Below are 10,205 nucleotides of genomic sequence, written 5' to 3'. Positions count from 1 at the left end.
CAAAATTAGCAGGTCCGCCATTGGCACCCTGTGCTTTTCACAGATGAGAGCAGGTTCACCCTGAGCACATGTGACAGACGTGAAAGGGTCTGGAGATGTCATGGAGAACGTTATGCTGCCTGCAACATCATTCAGCATGACCGATTGGGTGGTGGGTCAGTGATGGTCTGGGGAGGCATATCCTTGGAGGGACCTCTATGGGCAAAACAACAGCACCCTCACTGCTCTTAGGTATCGGGATGAATCTTCAGACCCATTGTCTGACCCTGTACTGGTGCAGAGGCCCCTGGGTTTCCTCTGGCGCACAACAATGGCCGGCCACATGTGGCTAGAGTGTGTAGGCAGTTCCTGGAGGATGAAGGAATTGACACCATTGACTGTCCCCCACACTCCCCTGATTTAAATCCAGTAGAACACCTCTTGGACATTGTGTTTTGGTCCATCCAACACTGGCAGGTTGCACCACAGACTGTCAAGGAGCTCAATGATGGCCGTGTCCACATCTGGGAGAAGACCCCCAGGACACCATCTGCCGTCTCATTGTCAAGCATGTGGGGTCCATACGAACTACTGAGTACCATTTTGAGTTGCTGCAATGAAATTTAGGCAAAATGGACTAGCTTGTCGCATAATTGTTTCACTTTTTTCATTGATTTTTGTGGGGGTCTTTGAATTCGGCCCTCTGTAGGTTGATCATTTTCATTACCAAAAAAATAATGTGCCATCCTTTATCCAGTACAAATTACCCAGTCCATATCAGTATAGATATCCAGCATGAGTTTTTTCCCCATTGAGATCTGATGTTTTTTCAAAGTGTTCCTTTAATTTTTTTGAGCAGTGTATTTAAAACAACAATGCTAATGGTTTGAAATCAATTCCGAGTTTGATTGGCTTCACTCTTGAACACATAGACTAGTCTATGCTTGAACAAAACGAGTGAATGAATAAATAGTATAAACTCAAAAACAACTTTGACATAATTTCTAAACTATCTATAGCCTACATTCTTAGATTAAAAGAATTCACTCTAAATTATTGTCTAGGTGTAGGTGGTCATAAAATAAATTAGTATCAACATAATAGCCTATTGTCTCCCATAAGTCCCAAAATGTTTGAAATATAATTATCTGAAATGCAATGGCTTTCAATTTGTCATTTTTGCCTAGTATTTGTGTAGCACATAGTTGATTTGACATTCATGAACAATCGTCGACAAATGAAGCAGTTTTAATTATTAGCTGCCTATATACAGTAGGCCTACAGGCTACAGAATTATCCTTTGGCTTGCATCAGATATAATATAGCCCACTGGCAAAGCATATACTGTTACTGAACAGCCTACCAAATGTGCATGACCCTTTATCAGCAGTAGACATATGTCTTTCATCAAAGATTATAACTAAAAATGCCATTATCAAGGAGATAAACTATGGAGCCTTAATACTTCGTATGGGAAGCGAACCTGTGAACACGCAAGAATGTAGGCTAATCCTTTCTTATGCCGTCTCGGTGCACGTTACGCCACCACCGAACGTAAGTGACGCAGAGTAGCAAGATTACTAGAACCACACGCATGTGAAGTTAAAACATTTTTAATCGCATAATCTTCATACATTCTTTGGAGCTAGTGAATATGTAAATCCATGCTTGGTGACACTGTCGGAAAAAACATTTCTAGGCCTACTTCTATTTGTGAAGTTGTAGGCTACAGGTGACGAAAGCACAGGTTGACGGAACCATCTTTTTGGACTCGTTTTCCGACTGATTGTTTTTTTTTGCAACACAGCTTAATTTAGCTTGAAAGTTAACCTGCTACGGAGCAGGTTAGTTCTGTGGCATAAATTCCCATAGTTACCAAGCTGGGATTCACGTTAACCTCATTAATGGAACGGAATTCTCACTAAAATTAGCGAGACTTATAGAAATAAGCGGGATTTGGCCTTTAGCAAGGTTGATGGAATACCCCCCCAGGTAAGTTATATCAAAGTCCTTTTAGGCAAGTCCCTCCACTCGACGGCCATATTCCAACGCTTTTTGGGCACTCATAGGGCATCCTATTCAGCAGAAATGCGCATGCGCAAGGCTTCACGACATCAATCTTGTTCCAGCGGTGATTTCACAACACATGATTGGCACGATGTCTTCACAACACACACCATATGATTGGCTCAATGTATTCACATGTCGATGTTTTGCCGAGGAAGGGGTGGGATATGTGTAGACAACGGCCATATTGGTGTTACAAACTAACCCCGTGCATTTCTATGGAGGATTTTTTGAGTGCTGTGTCTCCTCATTAGAAAGTCTCTGGTTATATCCCCTGCCTAATAATTAGTGACAGGTGTGTCTGTGCAACACGTGAAGGAGTCGCAGCTGCAGGCAATTCGGGCGAATCATGGGGAATGGAGCGAGCGAGTGAGGCTTTTGCACACTTTCTACATTCTGATATGACTGTGCGTGTGTGTGTGTGAGAGAGAGAGATGGGGAGTCATTTTATTTTCAATAATAACTTTTTTTGTTATATAATAAATTAAATATATAAGTGGTTAAAATGTTATACGTAAAATGCTTTACTTGGATGTGGGTAATGCAAAGGCATTACATTTATATGAAAACTGCATACAAATAAATTAAAATTAAATTAAAAAAAGGTTTGTTGCCTTTATGTGTGTTTGTGTGTGCAGCATCATGTTCAGTTACATGTCACGTGTATTCACACTGAGCAGAGGTCATTCCACTTGACCATGACCTAAAGGAAACATCAGTCAGCAAGTCCACTTTACATGTTATTACCCCTTACAGTTTTGATGTGGAGTTATTGTGGGAAAGAGTTAGTATAGGAAGTGAGGAAACGTCATCTTTCTGGTTAGTTGTTCATTGGGGGGTCAAACAACTCTGCCAGTGTCCACTCCTAAAGTTAAAAGTTTAAGTTGAGTAATATGAAGCAGACACTTGTATCCAGAGCGACACAGACTCGCAGCGGCGGGTTGGGGATATCAGACAAGGATTGCCCAGTTACCACTGCTCCATTACGCTCCTGCTGCCTCAGGCCTGCTGCCCCATCACGCTCCTGCTGCCTCAGGCCTGCTGCTCCACCACGCTCCTGCTGCCTCAGGCCTGCTGCCCCATCACGCTCCTGCTACTTCAGGCCTGCTGGGATGCCTGTTGAACCAACTGTGTGAAGTTCATATATCAAAAGAGAATTGTGAATCAGAATCATTATTCGATGTGCACTACATATATTTGTATATAAATGGCATTCATGTTTTTCATGACTCTTTTTAGACTCTTTTGTCTATTTCTCTTACCCCTCTCTGTTATTCCATATGTTATTGTTATTCTAATATATGATCATTTATATGACATATGGTGAGCATGCTGATTAGACAAGTATCCAACTAGACCCAACATGTCCGATATCAGATAGAAAATTAATGTTGTGTGTTGAATTTCTCACAGTGACATCTGCCCTTGAACCTGGATGTTAGGGCTGTTGATCCCCTCCTCTCCTTCACACACACATTTCTCTCCCTCTCTCTGTTGCTCCATTTTTATGCTTTATTCTTTTATTATTTTAATATTTGATCATTTACATGACGTATGGTGAGCACTTTTTTGTATCAAACTAGACCAAACATATCAAATATCATTATTCTACCCAGAAATACATTTTTTCAGCTGAAATATATTCTTTCTAGCAGTACAGCAGGAGGGAGAGGAATCATCCAATCAAACATTAGCATGCTGCTTAAAGCAGTGACACAGGTTCCAGTGCTCCTACAAACTGCCAATTCTTCAGCATGAAAACAGTCTGTTGGGGAAAAGGAAGAACTCACAGGTGAGTTGGGTGGTGTAGAGCGACTATTATTATTTTTTAATTCATGAGTTGTCCACAAACTGTGAGCATCCAACAGATTCAGTCTTTTAGAAAGAGGTCATAAAGTGTTACAGAATACTGCTGGACTTTTGCCTGTTGTTTCTATATTGGAACACTAGATGGCAGCAGTAGGTCATTAGGACTATGTGATGATGGGGGGAGGAAAAAGGTCAGTTTTTAGTAAAAATTGGATATTCCACGCTTCAAACAATTGGAGCCGCGCAAACAGGTTCAATCACATCAAGACCCCCTCTGGACCACAAAGCCAGGATGACCTGAACAGGAAGCTCCTTCCATCCAATCAAATGCAGGCTGTGTGTGTGATGGGAGGGGCACATTCCTCAACATCTTCATTGGGTATCCCGGCTCGCTCCACGACACCAGAGTCCTGAAGAACAGCAGGATCTACAGAGAGGCCCTGTATTCTCCTCCTGCAGGATCTACAGAGAGGCCCATGTCTCCTCCTGCAGGATCTACAGAGAGGCCCTGTCTTCTCCTCCTCCTGAAGGATCTACAGAGAGACCCTGTCTCCTCCTCCTCCTGCAGGATCTACAGAGAGGCCCTGTCTTCTCCTCCTCCTGAAGGATCTACAGAGAGACCCTGTCTCCTCCTCCTCCTGCAGGATCTACAGAGAGGCCCTGTATTCTCCTCCTCCTCTACAGAGAGGCTCTGTCTCCTCCTCCTGCAGGATCTACAGAGAGGCCCATGTCTCCTCCTCCTCTACAGAGAGGCTCTGTCTCCTCCAGAGATGGCAAAAGTACTCACTTCCCATACTCAAGTAGAAGTACAAATACTTGTGTTAAAAAATACTCTGGTAAAAGTAGAAGTACTGATTTAACTTATTTACTCAAGTAAAAGTAACAAAGTACAGGCTTGGAAATTTACTTAAAGTATAAAAGTAAAAGTAGTCTTGTGAATGACAATTTTTTATGCAACGGTACCTGGACCATACAAATGTTACTAGAGTGCAAGAGTGCCAGTCTCTCTTTTTAAATCTTCCCATAACCTGTTGGGCCATTTCTAGCCCCCCCCCCCCCCAACATTGCACTGCCTACTTCAGAGGGCAGTGTGTTCTTTTGGCCTACCATCAAATGCTGGACATCTTTAGAAAGCTAAGATCCTGTAGTTTCTTAGAAAGCACTGGCACAGAGTTACAGAGCCTACAATATTGTTTTTTCTTTCTGCCGGATAACAAGCTTCTCTGAACTGACCACATTTCAGCCCTGTAGGTCACTTGATATGATTTTAGAAACACAACTGAGCCCTAGCACCAGGTCTTGCGAAGCTGTGTGCAAAAGTAGATCAATATAGAATGAAAAATGAGTACTTTAGACCATTATTTGCCAAGGTAAGCTCATGCGTTTTGTAATGCCCTGGAAACTCCCCAAAATGCATACTGACAATAAAAGTATGCATTTCTGAGGTTTCGTGTAGACTATTTGGATTGTATGTCAGGTTCTGATATAGAATGACTAAACAAAATGGAATAATTACACAAAAGTCTCTATTTTTGCATTTTCTTTGTTGGCTTCATGGGTGTGTATAAGATGGACTATATCTGCACAATTAATATTGGATAAAACAACACAAATTCCTGTGAATATTTCAAGACCAGGAATGTAGTGGTAAAATAAGAGGTGGGTAAACTATGAATTCTGTGATCATGATTCAGATTTTTAGAAAAGGCATTCAGAACATGTTTGTTGATGGTGGAGGTTATTGTCCAATGTTTATAACAATACAAGTGGCATTAAGTGGTTAATAGAGTGTTGATGAGTGTACATATTGTTATTGTGGATAATACAGTGTGATTTTTAAATGTTAACAGTAATTGGTGAATAAACTCTTTTGAGAGGTGGATAAACTATAATAAGGGGTGGATAAACTGTGTTTACTTGCGTTTAGCCTCCACTACATCCCTGTTCAAGACCCAGTGCTGCATACTTATTGCTAAGGATATAGGCTACACTGCAGCTAGAAGTTAGGGAAGCACCAAAGGCGAGGAGAGGAGGAGGGCATTTTTGACTAAATTTAATTGAGACATACTGCAACGTGCTAACGTTAACGTTACTACCATCAAGCTGCAATGATTTGCCGCGAATGAATGCCGCCCAAATCTGTCGAGTCAAGTGGTGCGTCAAGTGCAACGTAGGCTATATTCCCATCCGCTATTGATGACACGAAAAATAATAACGGTAACTCCACTGAAATTATTTGAAACTAAAGTGACGAGCCAGTTTTGTAAAATGTAAGGAGTAGAAAGTACCGATATTCGTGTTAAAATGTAAGGAGTAAAAGTAAAAAGTCGCCTCAAAAATAAATAGTAAAGTAAAGTAAAAATATCTAAAAAATCTACTTAAGTACAGTAACGAAGTATTTGTACTTCGTTACTTCCCATCTCTGGTCTCCTCCTCCTGCAGGATCTACAGAGAGGCTCTGTCTCCTCCTCCTCTACACAGAGGCCCATGTCTCCTCCTCCTGCAGGGTCTACAGAGAGGCTCTGTCTCCTCCTGCTGCTGCTTCATCATGGGGGATGGTGGAGACCTCTGCATTCCCAACTCAGTAGCCATCATTATCCCGTACCAACAGCCAATGGAAAGGAGGATACAGAGTCCATACAACCAGACACACCAGGCTCCAATCCTCCTTATGGGGGGCGTAACTTTATTCAAGGGCTCCAAACCTCCTTATGGCAGGCGTAACTTCATTCTAGGGCTCATAATTGTTATGTACTTGTTTGTTAAATGTTAATTGATCGCCCCCTAATGATGAATGGATATGTCTACCTTGTCCACTGAGGGGGGGAGTGAGGCGGGCTAAGCTGGGTGGCAAGAGAGACCCAGGTGTGCCTCCACCTTGTCCACTGAGATAGACCCAGGTGTGCCTCCACCTTGTCCCCTGAGAGAGACCCAAGTGTGCCTCCACCTTGTCCCCTGAGATAGTGTGAGGCGGGCACAGCTGGCACGGCTGGCTGGCGAGAGATGCTGATTGGCTGCTGCTACCCATGATGCATCTCTCTGCTCCACAGGCTCATCCTGCACAACTATGTACTATATACTACCTGCCCTATGTCAGCACTTATGCTCCTCTTTTCAATGTCTCTAGCGCTTTGAGAAGTAGATGGGCACAGCATGGTAGAAATCCCACCCACTCTGAGAATGAATAATGGCAAGGCAAGTTTATTTACATGAACATTTCATACACAGAGGCAATCCAAAGTTCTACGTAACTAAAAAGGAAAAAAAAAGAACAAAAGACAAAAAGTAAATGTGAAAGATAATCATTTAAAACTTCTGTAAGAATACAGTAGTTTGCAAGGGTATCTCCTTCACACATGTACAATATGTATCTCATTCTATTTGCACTACATGTGTAGATTTCATGCATCACAAAGACATGTGTGTTAGTCTGATCTAAATGAAGATGTCACATTGGACATGAGCACATTCATTGTATTGATCTGTTCATCCACCTCTGACATTATCTGCCACTTTCACCCCATGATATCAACCTCAGTGGAAATGTAATGTTACAATGTATGGGCAAATTCAAACTCAGCTAGGACTGGACCGTCTGGATATGTAATGTTACAATTTTAATCTAATAATATAATAAATAGTCTCTCCGAATTAATACATGTAAATGCGGTGTATTATATATGTACTCTGTACAGATGTTTTTAACAGTGTGGAAAGATTTCAGTGGACTAGTCCAACCTATTTCCATACAAATAGGAAGGCTGTGGTTCTATGTCTACTTTCATTTGAATGTGTATGCGGTCACATAGTGTCTGCATGTAGTCACGTAGCTGTAAGTTACAGTTAGAGGAATAATGACAAAATATGCCTACAGTCTCTTTCACACACACACACACACACACACACACACACACACACACACACACACACAGAGGAAGGTTGTGGTTCTATGACTGCTTTCATTTTGTGCATACTGTCACACAGTCTGTGCATGTAGTCACGTAGCTCTGACAGCTAGTTTCCTGTCCCCTCTTCTCAAGGGTTTTCAGCTTTGGGTGTATTTGAATGTTTCTAGCCTCAGTAAATGTCATGCTGAGTTGAATTGAACAGGTGTCACCTTTACATTATTCAAAGCTGCTAGGCTATAGTTGCTAAGTAGCTACTCTATTGATGTTGTCAATGTGAAGAGATCAAACTCCCAAAAGACTTAAGCTTAAAATTGGGTTAGAAAAAAAAATGTTGAGTACAAGAGTTGTTTTTTTATAGGGTGTATTGTGCTTTAATCAATGAATGTAATATATATTTAAGTCTCAATTTATCAATTGCCCCTGGAGCACCTAGGGGGGCAGAAGGGGGGGGGGGGCAGAATATGTTTCTGTCATAGGGCCTATATTTTCTAGCAGCGCCCCTGAGTATGGATACATGACATGACAAGCACCCATTCCATTATCCCCCAGATGACTGCCTTTCCTCCCAAAGAGGTTATCAATTGAATATTTTTTCAAGGGTTTAGCCCAGTTCAGGTGATTTCATAAAACAATATTTATTGTTTTTAAAGGTATTTCATTCTATTAGCACTATGTGTAGATTTCATGAATCACAAAGACATGTGTGTTAGTCTTGATCTAAATGAAGATGTCACGTTGGACATGAGCACATTCATTGTATTGATCTGTTCATCCACCTCTGACATTATCTGCCACTTTCACCCTATGATAGCAACCTCAGTGGATATGTAATGTTACAATGTATGGGCAAATTCAAACTCAGCTAGGACTGGACCGGCTGGATATGTAACGTTACAATGTATGGGCCCGTGGGCTATTAGGATGAGTTACTTTAACATTTCCAGGTTGTCCAGTTCCATTGCATTTAACACAGTGCCACACATGTTTTTTTACAAAAGTGGTTTTACAAAAGTCAAATGTTTTCCTCCACATTCTATTGCTTTTTCTAGGTCATATTTCAATGCTTCAAACAACAACAAAACTACACATAGCCATCTATAAAACATATACACAACATTATAATTTAATATTCACATTTATAAAACATTAATAATGCATAATAGTGGCTGACATTTATAACCAGTAGCCACTGAGATGGAAAAACTGATCCACCATTCTCTCCAGGTCTGTGTCATGTCACATGAGACCCATATGAAGTGTGGTGTGCAGGACACAGCATAATTCTCCCTCAACTCCGTACAGGAGAAATGGAGGCAGGATGCACAAGGAGAGCCACACTCTGTGTGTGTGTGTGTGTGTGTGCATCAGGCTCTAATGTCTATCTATCTATCTAACTGTCCTTTAATCACGATGAGGGGTTACATCAGTTTTTTTCTTTCTAAAATCAATGATGAGCTCCTTTGTCTTATCTGCATTAAGAATAAGGTGGACTTCATAACACCTCCTGACGAAACTATTCACTTAATTTTGTAAAGATGATGGTCATTATTAAGAATGTAACCATCCGAGAATTTCTGTAAATTACCTTGTTGGATTCTCTGGTTTCTCCAGGAAAATGTTTCATTGTGTTTTAGTACTAATGTCTGTATTGGAGATTGGTCTCAATGAAGCTTCACGGTTCGGTGATTAGAATGGGGACGTGTTATTGGTCATGTGATAAACGCGGAAGAGGTGAAAACGAAAGTAAATCTGATCGACCGAGAAAAAAAGACCGATTGCGTGTTGGACCGTTTCCATCGGTTTTTATGAAGGTAAGTCAGCGTAATAAATTAAATGTATGGTTATTATCGATATTAGAGGTGGTAAATGATCTTGTTTCCATGAACAGAAGATGTAAGATTCATTATAGTTGGAGTCGGAGACGAGAGTTTCCACGCGTTTGTTTGGTAATTGTGCAGCATGACGTTCGCTGTAGGCTAGGCCTACTTTTACAATAGCCTATTTTTTCTGACTTAAGAAGATAACTCTACTGTTCACCTTCCTGTCCAGCTTGTTGTCCAGGTATTGAGGAATGAGGTCCACCTCAATTCAATAATGTGAAAAAACAAGGTTGTGTACAAAGGTACGGACCTCTCCCCGTTATATACTACACACAGGAGTAACATAGGAACACATCAGAATACAGTTAGAATACCCCAGAATTCTACAACAGGAATCACTGCAGTCAGTGGTGTGCAGGGTAAATACAAATGAAGATAAAACTGTACCCTGTGGTGCCCCCATGTTTGTGGTGATGGTATCAGACTTGGTGCCATGGAGCCTCACATACTGACATCTACTTATGAGGTAGTCAGTGATCCATGCAACAGTAGAGCTATTTAAAAAGAAGCTTTCTAGCTAAAATATGCGGCTGTAGTGTATTAACAGCACTAGAAAAGTCAA

The 10,205-nt window shown here is 41.2% G+C and overlaps 1 protein-coding gene across 2 annotated transcripts in view; it reads left to right on the top strand.

Annotated features, from left to right (window-relative positions):
- Window positions 1–9,505: 9,505 nt before the first annotated feature.
- LOC143111251 (NLR family CARD domain-containing protein 3-like) overlaps window positions 9,506–10,205 on the top strand; it is a 16,266-nt gene continuing 15,566 nt past the window's right edge. For both annotated transcript variants that reach the window (XM_076273444.1, XM_076273445.1), the window contains exon 1: window positions 9,506–9,574. The gene's annotated coding sequence lies outside the window, so the exon portion shown is untranslated. The remainder of the gene's footprint in view (window positions 9,575–10,205) is intronic.

This window comes from Alosa pseudoharengus, unplaced genomic scaffold, assembly GCF_046254945.1.
Source record: "Alosa pseudoharengus isolate Yale_2024_CS ecotype anadromous, Long Island Sound unplaced genomic scaffold, YU_APseudo_1.1 YU_APseudo_1.1_scf_77, whole genome shotgun sequence".
Classification (NCBI taxonomy): domain Eukaryota; kingdom Metazoa; phylum Chordata; class Actinopteri; order Clupeiformes; family Clupeidae; genus Alosa; species Alosa pseudoharengus.
Note: the sequence above shows the minus strand (reverse complement) of the source record. Positions and strands in the feature narration are given on the sequence as shown.